Here is a 15,567-nt window from a genome sequence, read left to right on the forward strand (position 1 = left end):
GCCATGTCACAGAGCGTCTGTGTGCGTCGTGGTGCCGTGGGGGCCGTGTCGCATGGCGTCCATGTGCGTCGTGGTGCCGTGGAGGCTGTGTTGCAGGGCGTCAGTGTGCGTCGTGGTGCCGTGGCGGCCGTGTCGCAGGGCGTCGGTGTGCGTCGTGGTGCCGTGGCGCAGGGTGTCCGTGTGCAGCGTGGTGCCGTGGCGGCCGTGTTGCATGGCGTCGGTGTGCGTTGTGGTGCTGTGGCGGCCGTGGCGCAGGGCGTCGGTGTGCGTCATGGTGCCATGGCGGCTGTGTCGCAGGGTGTCTGTGTGTAGCGTGGTGCCGTGGCTCAGGGCGTCCGTGTGCAACGTGGTGCCGTGGCGGCCGTGTTGCACGGCGTCGGTGTGCGTTGTGGTGCTGTGGCGGCCGTGTCACAAGGTGTCTATGTGTAGCGTGGTGCTGTGGTGGCCGTGTCACAGAGCGTCCGTGTGCATCGTGGTGCCGTGGAGGCCGTGTCGAGGGCGTCCGTGTGCAGCATGGTGCCGTGGCGGCCGTGTTGCAGGGCGTCTGCGTGCAGCATGGTGCCGTGGCGGCCGTGTTGCAGGGCGTCTGTGTTGCAGGGCGTCCGTGTGCAGTGTGGTGCCGTGGCGGCCGTGTCGCAGAGCGTCCGTGTGCGTCGTGGTGTCGTGGGGGCCGTGTTGCGGGGCATCGGTGTGCGTCGTGGTGCCGTGGCAGCCGTGTCGCAGGGTGTCTGTGTGCGTCGTGGTGCCGTGGAGGCCGTGTCGCAGGGCGTCGGTGTGCGTCGTGGTGCCATGGAGGCCGTGTCACAGGGCGTCCGTGTGCAGCGTGGTGCTGTGGCGGCCGTGTCGCAGGGCGTCCGTGTGTAGTGTGGTGCCGTGGTGGCCGTGTCGCAGGGTGTGTGTGTGTGTCGTGGTGCCGTGTACCTGTATCACAGGGCGTCTATGTGGACGTGGGTCTCATGAAGACCTTCCCCAAGGAGGCCTTGCTCATGAATGGGAAAGTGAGTGGCAGGGTTCAGATGGCAGGTGCCCTTTGGCCAGTCTGTGCATCCCTGGGCCCCGTGTCCTCTGTGTGCCTGTGGCCCTCCCACTCCGCGCTCTGTCTTTGGTGCTTGTGGTGACTTATCAGTCTTCAGGTGTGGGAGCAGGTGGCCTCCTTCCCGTCCACCTCAGGCTTTCGGCTCTGGGCCGTGAGTACCCCCTTCTGCACATCTTGCGGCCCTCTGACCCGGCCGCCGTCTGCTCGCTCTGGTTCCAGGGCTTCTCCCTGACGGGGCGTTCACCGGCTCTGCAGGTGTCTCGAGTACCGGGAGCCCTTCCGAGAGGTTCTGGAATAGCCTCATCTTGGCTTGTTCTGACTGTGAGCTGCCGGGTCTGTTCCTGGGGCAGATTGGCGTGGGCGGCCATGGGCCGTGCCGGCAGGACCTGGCCACATCCGGGGGCTGAAATGACCTCATGCTCTGCCTGGGTTGGTGTCTGTGGGGCAGCGGTGCCTTTGGACCGTGTGGGGCCTTTGGGACACAGGAGGGCAGACAGCTCCGTGTGGTCGTCATGCTATGAACGCGTGGCTGTCACCTCGATGACCATTGTTCTAGAACTTTTCTGGTGCCTAGCCTTCTTCTGTTTATTGCAGGGGCTTTAAAAAGTGGGGAGTCACGCCGGATCCATCTCCAGACTAAAGCCACCAGGCAGTGGGTCCAGGAGGCGAACCTCCCTTTGTAAATGTTAGCTTAGCTGATGAGATGTGCACACAAGCTGCGTTTCCCAGGGGCCGGCATGGACAGGAAACCGGGACAGTCGGCATGCACCTCGTCATCGAGGAGGGAAGCAGGGACCGGCGGAGAATGTGCGCATGGAGGGGTCATGCAGGGTGTGGGCTGTGGTTGGGGGTGTGTCCTGAGCTGCGACTGCCCCGCAGACGTCCCACCTGCACCCGAGTGCGGGGCAGTGACCGCCTGAGAGGGAAGTCGGATGCCACTCTGGAGGGCAGCCTCGCCGGGACCTTCGGCTTTTTCTGGCTCTGCCCATCGATAGTCGATACGGTGTTGAGGCTAGAGAAGCATGACGGTGGCTTTGTTGTCTGTTGGCTTCGCGCTGGGATGGCCCCTGAGGAGCAGGGTCTGCTGGGTTATGACAGGTAGTGGATCCCTCGTGGTGGGGAGCGGTGGTCGGGCCCTCCCAGGCCAAGTTGTGCCTCTGTTCTAAGTGTTTCTGCAGACGCATACGTGTGTGCATATCGACCACGCGTGCTCACATGCACACACAAGTGCAGAACACGTTAGTGATTGCGAGCACGGGGCCAGCATCAGGTCGGGGTCCATCCAGGTCACGATACCTGGAGACCTGTGTGACCTCGCATGGAGCTGTCTCGCGTCTGGGCCCCACTTCCCTCTTCTGTACGTGGGGACGCTGCCACCTCCCTGGCAGGTGCCGTGAGGAGCGGATGGATTAGTGCGTGGACAGTCTGGGCACTGGCTGCGGCACACTGGAGAGACACCAGGTGGGGAAGAGCCTTCTTCGTGGGGCGAATGCGAGGGGCAGCCAGGGTCTCCCGGTGCCCGCGGCCTCTGCGGGTTTGTTTGGTTTTGACCATTGTTCTCTTGCCATCTGGTCGGGGAGAACCGGTTTGATCGGTTCCAGAGTGTGCCATCTGCTCCGCGAGGGTGAAGGAGGGACCTCTTCCTCCTGAGCACCCCCGGGAGACGGCGAGGGAGCCCCAGCTGGCAGGGGGCTTGAGGGCCTGTCTGCGGCGGGCCTCACGGAGGGCTGGACGTGCGTCGCGGCAATGACCGATGCTCCGGGCAGAGTGTCGGTGCCTTCTGTCTTGCCCTTCGTTGACTGTCACTGTCCATCCCGGAGGGCAGGTTCATACCAGTGCAGGAGCGGACCTGCACACTCCCCGGGCGCACCTGTGGCTTTCCCTGGGACACCCCTCAGTCTAGCAGGTGTGGACTCCCTGTGTGGCCAGGGGTCCTGGGCAGCACACAGCGGCCTTGGCCCAGGGATGGCCTGAGCAGCCAGCGTGGCGACCCTGAGTCGGAGAAGTTCGTTCTTTCAGAGTGGCGTCTGTCCTTGCAAGAGGCCATGTCCCCGCCTGGCGGTGGCCATGTGTGTGGGCACTCCAGGTGGCACCGGAGCCCGCTGGGGACGCAGGTGCGAGCCCTCACCTGGCTGCCGGCGCTCGCACCCAGATTGTTTTTGCTTGGCTATTGTGATTTCTCCTGCTGGAGGAGACGGGGTATAGAATCGCTTCTGAAATTTGAGTCGGACGTTCACGGAGCTTCTACGGCTGTACTCTTTGTTTAATGAGGGTGAAGACAATGGGTGGTTTCTGTCGCAGGTGACATTAGGCGTCAGGTTACACAGACTGAGGCCAGAGTTTCCAGTCTGGGTCCTGTTAGCTTCACCTGTACGTGCGCGTGGGGACGTCGGGACCTTGTCCAGCATGGTTTGCTTAAACTCACAGAGTTGGAGGAAGTGATCGTGAGTGGTGAGGTTGACACAGCACAGTGTGACTGTTGAGGACATGTGCCCCTGAGCAAACAATGTCTGTGTCACGTTCTTTCCCAGGGGCCATGACGGGATCTCCCAAAGGAATTGGATTATTTTGGAAAGACTGCCCATCGAATCGTACGCTTGGAAGTTTGAGATAGACGGAAAGGAATCCCCTTTAATAATGCTCCCTTTACCTGACTGCAGAATTAGGTAGCCACGACAAAGTTCAGGCTTTCCACCTGTCAAAGATTGGGTGGGAGGCTTTGCCTAGAAGGTTCACTGGAGCACCTGGAAGAGCTCGGCCTCCGCCGCCAGCCCCGGTCCACGGCGGCCTCTGTGCGAATTCTTGTCCTCGTCCTCAGGAAGTGCAGGTCTGTGGTTGGGTGTGGATTATTCCTGCTCATGGACTGTTCCCACGCTGCAGGACACGTCAGAACGCAGATGCAGATCTGCACCAGCACGGCAGGGTCTTAGCCGAATGATAGCCTCTGTTTCTGGAAGTCACACGCTCCGGGAACGTGTGCATGCACAGCTGTGTCTGCACCCACGGCTGGCCCGCCAGGGTCTGTGCACCTCACACGAGCGTCCTTCACCTTGTCCCAATGACGTTGCTTTGCTTCAGGCGGCAGAGACTTGCAAACATCCTTGTTCTGTAATCCTCCCATCTTCAGGAAGCAGAGAAAAGTCTCCGGAGTCCTGCTAGATTGTAGTCAAGCCTTCCACTTGCTCAAACTTAACACCTATGGTTTTGGTAAAAGCCAAGTGAGACCCAGAAATAAAAACACACAATGCTGCATTCCCAGACTTTCACCTTGAAACTTCAGTGATCCAAGAGCCATGCTCCAGTTCAGAAATGGGGCATCAGAGGAGCCCCTGAAGGATCCCCTTTTAAAGGGACACATGGAGTGGATGGCATGAGGGAAACAGGCTCGGTGAGCACACCAGGAGTTGGGCAAGAGCAGGCCAAGGTCACATAGCTGGAAAGGGGGGGGGGGTGTGAGGCCGGCGCTCGTGGTGTCCGCATCCTCTCCCTGTGGCTGCTGGAGCACTTGCCATTGCTCCTCAGAGCCTCAGGCTGCCTTTCCCTGGTGCTGCCCATACCCGGCTCTGTGTCTTCTCAGCACGGCAGTGGAGTGTCCCGGTATTATGACTTGAGGCAGAGTGGGGAGTGTTTAAGAAATGCTGAATGCACCTGAGTGGAGCCGTGTTCCCCAGGTTCCCTGTGGTCATGATCCGGACGCAGGCTGAGCTGAGCTCCCTGCGCTGGGGCAATGCAGGTTGCGACTGTGCTTCCCACAGTCCTCAGGGTCCTTTGTGAGGGTTGGGATCGGAATTAAGGTGTGCGGGCCCCGGGCGATGATGTTGGAAGCCAGGATCCCAAACTTTGCTCAGATTCCCTTTCTCATAACAGTGCATTTCACCCCCTCTGTTGACCTGCTCTTGAAGGGAGCAAAGCAAGTGTGGATGGGGGCAGCCCATGGGCCGCTTTCATGCACAGATCACAATGGGCTTCTGGGGTAAGGCAGTGATTTACAGTGGAAAGGAGCACAGACATGGAGTGTGCACCTGCGGGGTGGGGGTGATGACCTGTGTGCCTCCCCAGATTCCCATCTGCCAGAAACCCGGGATGTGGCTAGTTTGGAACGTGGATGTGGGGAGGTCGGGCTGGACTTGTGTCCTCGCGAGCTGAGTGGAGGATGTGGACGCGCGCGGGGTCGGCTTAGGGACGGGAGGTGGCGGCTGGAGAGGTGCGTCCAGCCCGGAGCCCGAAGAGGCTAGCAGGACCCTCCCGCAGCCTCAGAGGGCACGCGGCCCCTCAGCCTTCGTGTCTGTGTGGCTGCCCAGGGGGCAGTGCGTGGGGCCCCTCCCTCCACCTCTTTCAAGTCGCTTAGCGCCCCCCTCCCCCCGGCACTTCTGGGACTGGGTTTGGCCACAGTCCTGGGATGGGGCCATCCTGGGGCGCAAGCGCACTCAGTGGTGCCTGGCGGGGCTGGCCATGGACCACGTGGGCTGGACAGACATTGCAGACGTGTGGGGGAACGGGGAGGCTGTTGGTGGAAATCGTTTCAAGGAGGTGCTCTGAAGGGCTTGGGGCTCGGGCAAGGCTGGGAACCCAAGGCCCCTGGAGCTCTCCAGGGAGGGCTTTCGAAGCCCACGCTGCTGACCGGTCGTGGGTAAGAGGCGGCACGGGGTGGGGGGGACCCTCTTCCGTTGACCTTTGCCCCAGGTCTCTGTCTGCAGCTGCTGGCAGGGCCGCCCCTGGGGCCGTCTCCAAAACCTGGTGCGTAGGTAGATTTCTCCGGAAATCCGGGGCCCCTGCCCCACCCCGTTCTAACCACAGGCCAGACTTTGGTCCACACTTGCTTTGATTTCACCATTCCCTCCTGCACCTAAAATAACATCCGGGCCTTCGGCTTTTTCACCCTTGGCAGGGAGAGATGGCCTGCGTTTCCGGGAAAGGCGGCCTGGTGTCCGTCGCCCACGTGGGAAGTCCAGGTTGGCAAATAGGAGCCTCGCTTCGCAGACCCTTTGAGGAAGAGGGACAGCCCTCCACGGATTCAAACCACCCCCCCCATGCTGAGCCTCCCCCAGTAAGCCTGGCTTGGAAGCAGGGCCGAGCTAGATGTGGCTGGTGGGCCAGGCCACAGGTGGAGGGACACAGGCAGGGGACACGTTGGTCTGGTGTCAGCTTACCTCCCGCGGGGAGCACGGAGCCTGGTTAATGATTAACACCCACGCTGGCTGCAGGCCGGTCACCCCGGGGAAGGCTGGCCCGGGTCTGTTTCTGTGCCGTGTGCCAGGCCGGCGTCCCCTCGGCACAGCGCAGTCAGCCGCATGGTGCACACGGGCTCAGCGCACTGAGCTCCCACCCCCGGGCCTCGAACTGCGAGGTGGGCTTGGGGCTGCTGCTTGGGGCCACCCAGGCCCGGCCCTCGGTGTTGACCGAGGCGCCTCCAGCCAGCGTTCACGGCACGATAGGCAGCTTCTCTCCTGGGCAAGGGCCTGAGGAAATGTTTTCCAGGGAATGAGTGTCCCCAGGTCCAAAGGCTGGAATCTGCCGCGGAGAAGAAGGTTCTGGTTGAGTGTTATTTTTTTTTTTCTCTGATGGTGTGGATTCTATAGCAATCACAGGCTGTGAGTGTGGGGAGCACCCTTGGAGGTGGTGGGTGTGTGGGAATCGGGGGAAGTGGCAGTTAACTGCGGAAGGGGAGACTGAGCACTTATATTTTAATGCTGAGTTAGGACAGAGTAACAACATTCTGATACGGTTTATGTTGCCTGAGTGTGTTTTTACCTGCAGGAGGGGTAATCATTAAAAGAAACGCACACAACAGCACCCCCTCGTCCCCCTCCTCCCCCAGCCCCCTGAAAAAATGTAAGTCTGTGCATGAGAGTGACCCTGGCTGCCAGTTTGGGGGCCCAGGTGGCTGGAATCTGATTCCTCCCCAGGTTCTCCATGGCCTGGGGGCCCCACCTCCTGTTTTCTTCTTGGCACGTGTGGGTGTCGGGCTGGCTGGTGTGGCATCTGGGGCGTCCTGGCCTTGCTTGGAGAGTCTCTGTTCAGAGAGCCAGGGACCTAGGACCGGTTTTTCCTTGGGTCTCCCCAAGTGCCTCTGAGCTTTTGGAAGGTCTCCCCCATATGTTCGAGGCACGTCCTGCATGTGGGTGGAAGCTGGACAGGCAGGGGGGCGTCTGCGTCCTGAAAATCAGAAGCCAAGCCAGTTCTGGCCTCCCCGCCGTGCTCACACCGTCCTCCTCTCCCGGGGGCACTTGCAGCCTCTTTATTTGCCACATTTATTTTCCTTCGAACATCAGGAGACATTCTGTAGGACACCTGGGTGGCTCAGTCAGTTGGGCGCCTGCCTTGGGCTCAGGTCGTGATCCCAGGACCCTGGGATCGAGTCCCACATCGGGCTCCCTGCTCGGTGGGGAGTCTGCTTCTCCCTCTGCCTCTACCCCTCCCCTGTTTGTGCTTGCTCTCTTGCTCTGTCTCAAATAAATAAATGAAAAATTTTCTTTCTTTTCTTTTTTTAAAAGAAGCAATTCTGTAAAAGGAAAGGAAGAAAGTTCGTCCTTGGCGGAAACTGTGTCTCCTCTGGAGGCCCCTCTGTATGGCGGGAATAAGGAAAGTCCCTTGTGGCTGCCTGGAACTCATTACAGTTTGGGGAGAGGCTTCTCCAGGCAGCGGTGGTGACCGGGCAGTCCCCACGCTGGCCCTCTGCCTGTGTGTCCAGCCTCGTGGTGAGCACTGTGGCCCGTCCTCGGGATTGAATGGGGGTATTAGATGGTAGATGCTTGAGGAGGACCAGTGCAAACGTGGGCCTGAATCCTGTCATAAGGGCTGTCGGCTTTGTGACTTTGGGCTCAGATGTCCTTTTCTGATCTCTGCAACAGACTTTATTTACTTATTTATTTTAAGGATTTTTATTTATTTGAGAGAGAGAGGATGAGTCGGGGGGAGGGCCAGAGGGCAGCGGGAGAAGCAGACTCCTGTTGAGCAGAGAGCTGGATGTGGGGCTCGATCCCAGGACCCTGGGATCATGACCCGAGCCGAAGGCAGACGCTTCACCGACTGAGCCACCCAGGCGCCCCTCTGCGGCAGACTTTAAATAAAGCAACTGCTTAACAACAACAATAAATAAACAATAAAAAATAAAAACCCAGCCCAAACCCGAAACCTCGTTAGTTGCCTTTGAGGGATGCTAGGGGACCGATTTATTCTGAAAAATTGGTAAATAAAGAGAAACGGGCTTTTAACCTTCTTTTCTTACAAATGTACCTCGGGGTTAAACACAGGCAAAGAGGGAAAGTTCCGTTTAAGGAGGAATTCGGGCCAGCAAGTGTTGAGAAAGTGAAAGAGTTAAAATGTGCCAAGTTGCAGACCGCAAGTAACCGAATGGCCGTGACCCTCCGTAACCTCCTGGGTCACAGGAGGAAGCTCCTGGTAGGGTCATGTGCCTCCTCCAAGGAAGTGGGCCTCACGGGAGCCAGAAATCAAACTAGAGCCACCCGAGCCCAGACCCATCCACGGCTTCCAGGAAGCGCAGGGCCAGAGCCCCATGGGAGACTTGCAGGGGAGTCAGTAAGATCCTGGCGTCGGGGAGAGTTTGGCCGGGCAGGAAGCATGTCGGTCATCTCCAAGAACGCTGCAGGAGGAGGAAGGGTCTCTATTGTTACGGAGCCACATCGTCAGACTTTATTTGGAGCTCAATTCCAACAATCTGACCGTAAAAAAAAAAGCCGAAACAGGGGCGCATGGGTAGCACAGTTGTTAAGCATCTGCCTTCGGCTCAGGGCGTGATCCCTGCGTTCTGGGATCGAGCCCCACGTCAGGCTCCTTCACTGGGAGCCTGCTTCTTCCTCTCCCACTCCCCCTGCTTGTGTTCCCTCTCTCGCAGGCTGTCTCTGTCAAATAAATAAATACAATCTAAAAAAAAAAAAGCCAAAGCAAAACTTGTAAGACAGGGAAATTTGAACATTGATTAGCGATGTGGTGTGAAGGCATCCCTGCTCATGTACTGGTATTTAGTCATTGTAGGTTTTTTTTGTTTTAAAGATTTTATTTATTTATTTGACAGAGATAAAGACAGCCAGCGAGAGAGGGACCACAAGCAGGGGGAGTGGGAGAGGAAGAAGCAGGCTCCAGCAGAGCAGGGAGGCCGATGTGGGGCTCCATGGAGGGCTTGATCCCAGGACCCTGGGATCACGCCGTGGGCCGAAGGCAGACGCTTAACGACTGAGCCACCCAGGCGCCCCTAGTTGTTGTAGTTTTTTCTTGTTGTTGTTGTTGTTGTTATTTATTTATTTTTTTTCTTATAATAATATTTTTGAAATTATATTATGTTAGTCACCATACAGTACATCCCCGGTTTCCGATGTAAGGCTCGATGATTCATTAGTTGTGTATAACACCCAGTGCACCATGCAATATGTGCCCTCCTTACTACCCATCACCGGTCTATCCCATTCCCCCACCCCCCTCCCCTCTGAGGCCCTCAGTTTGTTTCTCAGAGTCCATAGTCTCTCATGTTTCATTCCCCCTTCTGATTACCCCCCCTTTCTTCTCCTACCGATCTTCCTAGTTCTTTTTTTTTTTTTTTTTTTGAAGATTTTATTTATGTATTTGACAGAGATAGAGACAGCCAGCGAGAGAGGGAACACAAGCAGGGGGAGTGGGAGAGGAAGAAGCAGGCTCATAGCGGAGGAGCCTGACGTGGGACTCAATCCCGAAACACCGGGATCACGCCCTGAGCCGAAGGCAGGCGCTTAACCGCTGTGCCACCCAGGCGCCCCACGATCTTCCTAGTTCTTATGTTTCATAGATGAGAAAAACCATATGCTAATTGTCTTTCTCTGCTTGACTTATTTCACTTAGCATTATCTCCTCCAGTGCCGTCCATGTTGTAGCAAATGTTGAGAACTCGTTCTTTCTGATGGCTGAGTAATATTACATTATATATATGGACCACATCTTCTTAATCCAGTCGTCTGTTGAAGGGTTGTAGTTTTAAAACCCGGTTTCTCTTCTGAGGATGCCTGCTGATGTGTTGACAGAGGGAGTGATGTGATGTGTGGGGCTCGCGCTGCAATGGTCCAGGCAGGGGCGCAGGTGGGCGGCGGTGAGCAGGTGCCATCTGGAGCTGGGAGCCGGAGCAGGATGCAGGTGAGGGGGGAGCACAGAGCTCAGGGCTGGCCTGGAGCTGTCTCATTACCATACGAACGGCCCACCAGCGCCCCCCTGGCTCGCCATGAGCCTGCCTGAGCATCTTCCTTGTGGCTTCCGGATGGACCATTGACGTCTGGAAAGAGCAGTCCCTGTGATGAAGTGTTTTGCCGAAAACCTGCTGAGATCATCAGCCCATGACGCGGGGTTGATACAGTGTTTTCTATACCGAAGCGCTTGCTTCATGCCTGCCTTCTCGGGGGCCAGAGCGCTGGAAGAGAGGGTGCCCGTCTCTACAGCGGCCTTGACCTTCTTCAAACGGGGAGGAAGGGGCCCTGAGGCTTAGCGCCTTGCAGGAGCGTAAGGCATCCTCCACGTAGAGACGGGGTCTAAAAATGTGACTGCACTAGACTGTGCTTGTGATTCTTTCTGAAATGCTGCTGTGACAGATTTGCTGTGTGGGGCCGTTAGAATGGGGAGGTTTTCCAGATGCTTCTTGCGTGAACCCGAGACGAATGAGTGACAGGTTCCTATAGATTCAGTTGCCGTCCATCCTCCTTATTCGTGGATTTTGTGTGTGCACATCTATGACCTTGCTAAAGTGTGTTTGTAATCCCAAATCCGCCGTCCCCGTGCGTCCGCGGTCACTTGTGGGCACGGGCAGGACCCGCCGAGCACGTCCACAGCTGAGGACTCCGGGCGGCGCTGCCTCAGCCCTCCTGCTCCACGTGAACAGCTGTCGTTCCCGAGCTGGATGCAGTGACACATTGGTTTTGCATTTCTGTGATTTTTGTTAGTGGTTTCCCTTGGAAATGGGACCATGCGTGTGTGGGTGTTTCTAGTGGTCTAAGCACAGGGAAGCTGTCTGGCCGGCGCTCATGGTGACTGTGCGAACCCCACAACCTGCAATAGAAGGACTCAAATGCACTGATAAGGTGTTCATTGTGGGTCCTCAGGCCGTTCCGTTGCTGCGTAGGCGCCTAAGAACTCCCTTTACCCCTGACCTGCCCGTCAGAGAGAGTGGACCCCAGCCCGCGTTCGCTGCCTCCCTGTGAGCCCATGGTAGGCAGTTCCCGTGGTGTTTGAGGTGTCAGGGAATGGGGAAGGAGGCCATCCACCGTGGTGCCAGAACTCGCCGGGATCCCGAGTCCGAGCCCTGCTGTGCACACTACCTATGCCCCACTGTGTCCAGTCTGGTCCTCTGCTCCTTCTCTGCAAAGTGACGGGGGGAGGTCTCAGCCCAGTGGGATGCCACGTGGCCGTGGGAGGATGGCACTAAGGCTGCCCCTGGACTGGACTGAGTGTGGGCGTGTGCTGCTGGGACCTGTGTCACTCTCCCTAGGATGGCGACAGTCACATGTCACACGCTGTCCACTTTAAAATAGTTAGGATTTGGGATGCCTGGTTCAGTCTGTTGGGCTCAGGTCATGATCTCAGGGTCCTGGGATCGAGTCCCACATCGGGCTTCCTGCTCAGTGGGGAGTCTGCTTCTCCCTCTGCCTCTCCCCTTGCTTGTGCTCTCTTTCTCTGAAAAATAAAATCTTAAAAAAATAAAAATAAAAAAAATGGTCGGGATTTGTAGGTGGTTGTTGAATCCAAAATCTGTGGATTTGCGGAATCCTGAGCCTCACTCACTTTCACATTTACTTGTGTCTGAAGCGGACAGCCGTGTCTGTCTGTCCCGGGGCTGGGGTTCCCCTGCCCTGCTTTTGCAGACTCTGCACCCTCAGTGAACCGGCTGAAATTCCCCGTTTGGCCACCTCAGAGTGTTGTGAAAGCTTCACAGGGTGGCCGACCACAGCCGTGCTCTGCGTTTGCCCCGGCCCGGCAGCAGGCCCTCCCGAGATGCGGACCCGCCCTCAGGGCCGCTGCAGATCTCTGCCTGTTGAGGCTCACGAGTTGTCGGTGTGTGCGGTATTTTGTTGAACTCTGCCATGACGGCAGCCAGTGTATCTGGCTAGAATAGGCTTGGGAGTGGACACGGTGGGCTCCTGTTCCGTGTCCGGTCCACATCTTCCGTGTCCACGTCTGGTCCACGTCCAGTGCACGTGCAGGGTGACGGAGGACGTGATACGGGATCAGAGAGGCCAGTCCAGGTGCCCGGCCAGGGGTAGTAGGCGGCAGGCATCGCACTTCTGGAACCAGGGGGGTGACCAACCAGTAGGGCAGCCTGGGATAACTTTATTTATTTAAATCATTTAAATTCTTTTTCTTATGGAAATGTGGTCGACGTACCACATGATATTGGTTTCAGGTGTACAGTAGAGAGGCGTAACAGGTCTATACGTTACGCACGCCGTGCTCACTGTGGTAACTGTAGTTACTGTCCCCTCACCACTGACTGTGTTCCCTGTGCTCTGCCTTTCATCCGTGGCTTGTTCACTGCACCACTGGAAGCCTGTGTTTCCCCCTCCCCTTCACCCGTTTGCCCGTCCCCTCTCCCCGCTCTCTTCTGGCACCCATCCATTTCTTCTCTGTACTTATGGGTCTGATTCTGCTTTTTGTTTGTGCGTTTGTTTTGTTTTTTTAGATTCCAAGTGTCAGTGAGATCATACGGTGTCTGTGTTTCTCTGAGTCATTTCACTCAGCATAATACCCTCTAGGTCCGTCCATGTTGCCGCAAATGGCAGGGTTTCATTCTATTCTGCAGCTGAGTAATATTCCTTTGTATATATATGTGTGTGTGTGTGTGTGTGTGCGTGCACGCGCGTGCATGCGTACCACTTCTTCTTTATCCATTCATCCATCAACGAACACCGGGATTGCCTCCATAGCTTGGCTATTGTGCGTAATGCTGCAGTAAACCTAGGACTGCATATAGCTTTTCAAATTAGTGTTTTGCTGTGTCCAGTAAGAGGTTCATATCCAAAATATATAAAGAACTTACACAACGCAACAACAAAAAGCAAATAATTCGATTGAAAAATGGGCTGGTGACCTGAATACACATTTTTCCTAAGCAGACATCCAGATGGGGACAGACACATGACAAGGTGCTTTGTGTCACTCATGATCAGGGAAATGCAAACCAAACCAGGATGAACTATGACCTCACACCTGTCAGAATGGCCGGTATGAAAGAGACAAGAAGCAGCAGGTGTTGGCAAGGATGCAGAGAAAGGGGACCCCTCGTGCCCTGTTGGTGGGAATGCAAATTGGTGCAGCCACTGTGGACAGCAGTGGGGAGGGTCCTCAAAAGATGAAAAATGGAAATACCACATGATCCAGTAATAACACTACTGGTATTTATCCGAAGAAAGTGACCTCATTCATTTGGTTCTTGGAGGGCAAGACAGGGTTTAAGTCCAATCGTCAAACGTCCAGAGGCTTCTCTGTGGCTCCAGCCAAGACTCAACTGCCGTTTGCATTTGACATGGATCTGTCTTTTCCTTCTTTTTTTTTTTTTAGAGAGAGGGCTGATGGGGAAGGGGCAGAGGGAGAGTGAGAATCCCAAGCAGACTCCCTACTGGGCACAGAGCCCTCCACGGGGCTCGATCTCACAACCCTGAGATCATGACCAGAGCTGAAATGAACAGTCAGACACTCAACCACCTGAGCCACCCAGGCTCCCCGCATCTGTCTTTTCTTGAATGTAGTCCTTACTCTCCAGCATGTAACTCCACACTCAGTGTTTTTTTTTTGAGAGAGAAAGAGAGAACATGAGTGGGGTGAGGGTTAGAGGGAGAAGCAGGCTCCCCGCTGAGCAGGGAGCCCCATGCAGGGCTTGATCCCAGGACCCTGGGGTCATGACCTGAGCTGAAGGTAGACGCTTCACCGACTGAGCACCCCAGGCGCCCCCACACTCAGTCTTCCATTTACCACCTGCCCTCGTGGTAAATCTGCCCCTTCGTGGTGTTCAGCTCACCATTTACGGGGGGTCTGCACGCATGGTAAGCACTGGGCAAGGTAGGGCTTGAAGTTAGCTGTTCAGTGAATTGCCTCTGTCAGGCAATAATCCGTGGGGATTATATTATCTAACCTGTGGACGCCTCGATCGATACCCAGTCTTACTCGTACGACCCCCCCGTTACAGCGTCGACGTCAGCTACGCTGGAAACATCCTCATGGGGGAGCTGCTGTGATGCCTCATCACCCCGCGCTTTGCTGCTGCTGCTGCTGCTCTGATACTTCGCATTTCTGTCGGTCTCCTGCACATTAACATGTCTCGTGCATGCTGTTTTCCTAGCCTTTTTAACCTGCAGTCGGAAAGGGGAGACTGCCTCTCATGGGGGGTCCTGGGTGCCCTTCTGGGCAGGGGGCTGTTTTCACACCTGGGGCCCCTCGTACCCATCTGGCTGCACACAGTCAGCCGCATCCTGTAGGGAGAGGGCAAAGCTGGGAAGGAGCAGGGGGAGCCGGGGAAGCGGCAGGTGGGCATCTCGGTCTTCACACGCGTTCAGTGAAGTCTCTGGAGCGCCAGGTGCTGCGCCGAGCTCAGGAGGGCCCTGCCGTTTCTCTTGTTATGGATTTAGCCTCCTGGAGATACTCGATTTTTGCTCCAAGCTCTGACCTGGGGAGCAGATGTGGGGACACATACACAGGAGCCCCGAGGCATGTCCCTCTCCTCCCTGCCCTACTCCTGGGGCCATGGTTGCCCCACGCCCGCCACCTCGCATCCCTCTTCAGGTTTGCCAAGGCAATTCCCTTCTGGTCCTCTCCTGGCCTTTCGGACATTTGTCCTCTCTGGAGCACAGGTGTGTGCAGTCCCGGGGGTCACAGGACGCGTTCTAAGAGACGGGCTGTAGGAACTTCTCCCGACCAGAGTCGCAGTGCAGATCGGACTTGCAGGTGATTATCCCAAGGCAGCCACGGAGGATGTGAGAAGTTGTAAACCGTGGGGTGTTTGCAGGTGACAGACGTCGGGGCCCCAGTACCGTTCATATACACGGGTTGTGCTCCTGCTCGACACTGGATAGCACGCAGCTGTTAAAAATTACTTTGTAGCAGAAATTTGAGGATTAGATTATGTTATAAACTTTCAGATCCAACCCGGGCTGGACATCTGACCTCCTGGAGTGTGAAAAGGAGAGAAAAGAGATTGGTGTGTGTAGGAGGCATTGCTGGTCTAAAGCTGGTCATTGGCCCATGCGGTATTTCCGGATTGAAACTCCGGAGTGTAGAGGCCATGTCTAAAAATCAGGGGAAGTGGATTCTCAGTGCTGGTGAAGCTGGGCTGTGGCAGAGGTCACGGTGAATGTCCCGTCGCTCTGCCTGTGTGGGTCCCTCAGCAGGGGCAGCCGGCCTCGGGCCCTGGGCACGGACCTAGGGCAGCCGTGGCCTCCACTGATGAGCCATGTGACCTTGGTCAGTCGGGTCGGGCAGGTGCCGGGAGCTTTATTTCGTCACAGTGGAGGGGGACAGCATTTCAGTGAGGAGTTAAGCTGGCGTGTCCCTGTTGTCCAGTGTGCCCT

General features: G+C 56.6%; 1 protein-coding gene across 12 annotated transcripts in view; it reads left to right on the forward strand.

Annotated features, from left to right (window-relative positions):
- The window catches only part of TNS3 (tensin 3), a 214,607-nt gene that overhangs the window by 74,476 nt on the left and 124,564 nt on the right, over window positions 1–15,567 (forward strand). For 2 of the 12 annotated variants that reach the window (XM_048212767.2, XM_057304563.1), the window contains exon 1: window positions 5,518–5,666. The exons of 5 other annotated variants lie outside the window; for them this stretch is intronic. The gene's annotated coding sequence lies outside the window, so the exon portion shown is untranslated. Of the gene's footprint in view, window positions 1–5,517; window positions 5,667–6,256; window positions 6,628–7,651; window positions 7,735–15,567 lie in introns of those variants that run through there. 5 more of the 12 variants (XM_044385335.3, XM_026501979.4, XM_026501995.4 and 2 more) reach the window with 5 other exon arrangements.

The sequence above is a fragment of the Ursus arctos genome, unplaced genomic scaffold (genome assembly GCF_023065955.2).
Source record: "Ursus arctos isolate Adak ecotype North America unplaced genomic scaffold, UrsArc2.0 scaffold_3, whole genome shotgun sequence".
Lineage (NCBI taxonomy): Eukaryota > Metazoa > Chordata > Mammalia > Carnivora > Ursidae > Ursus > Ursus arctos.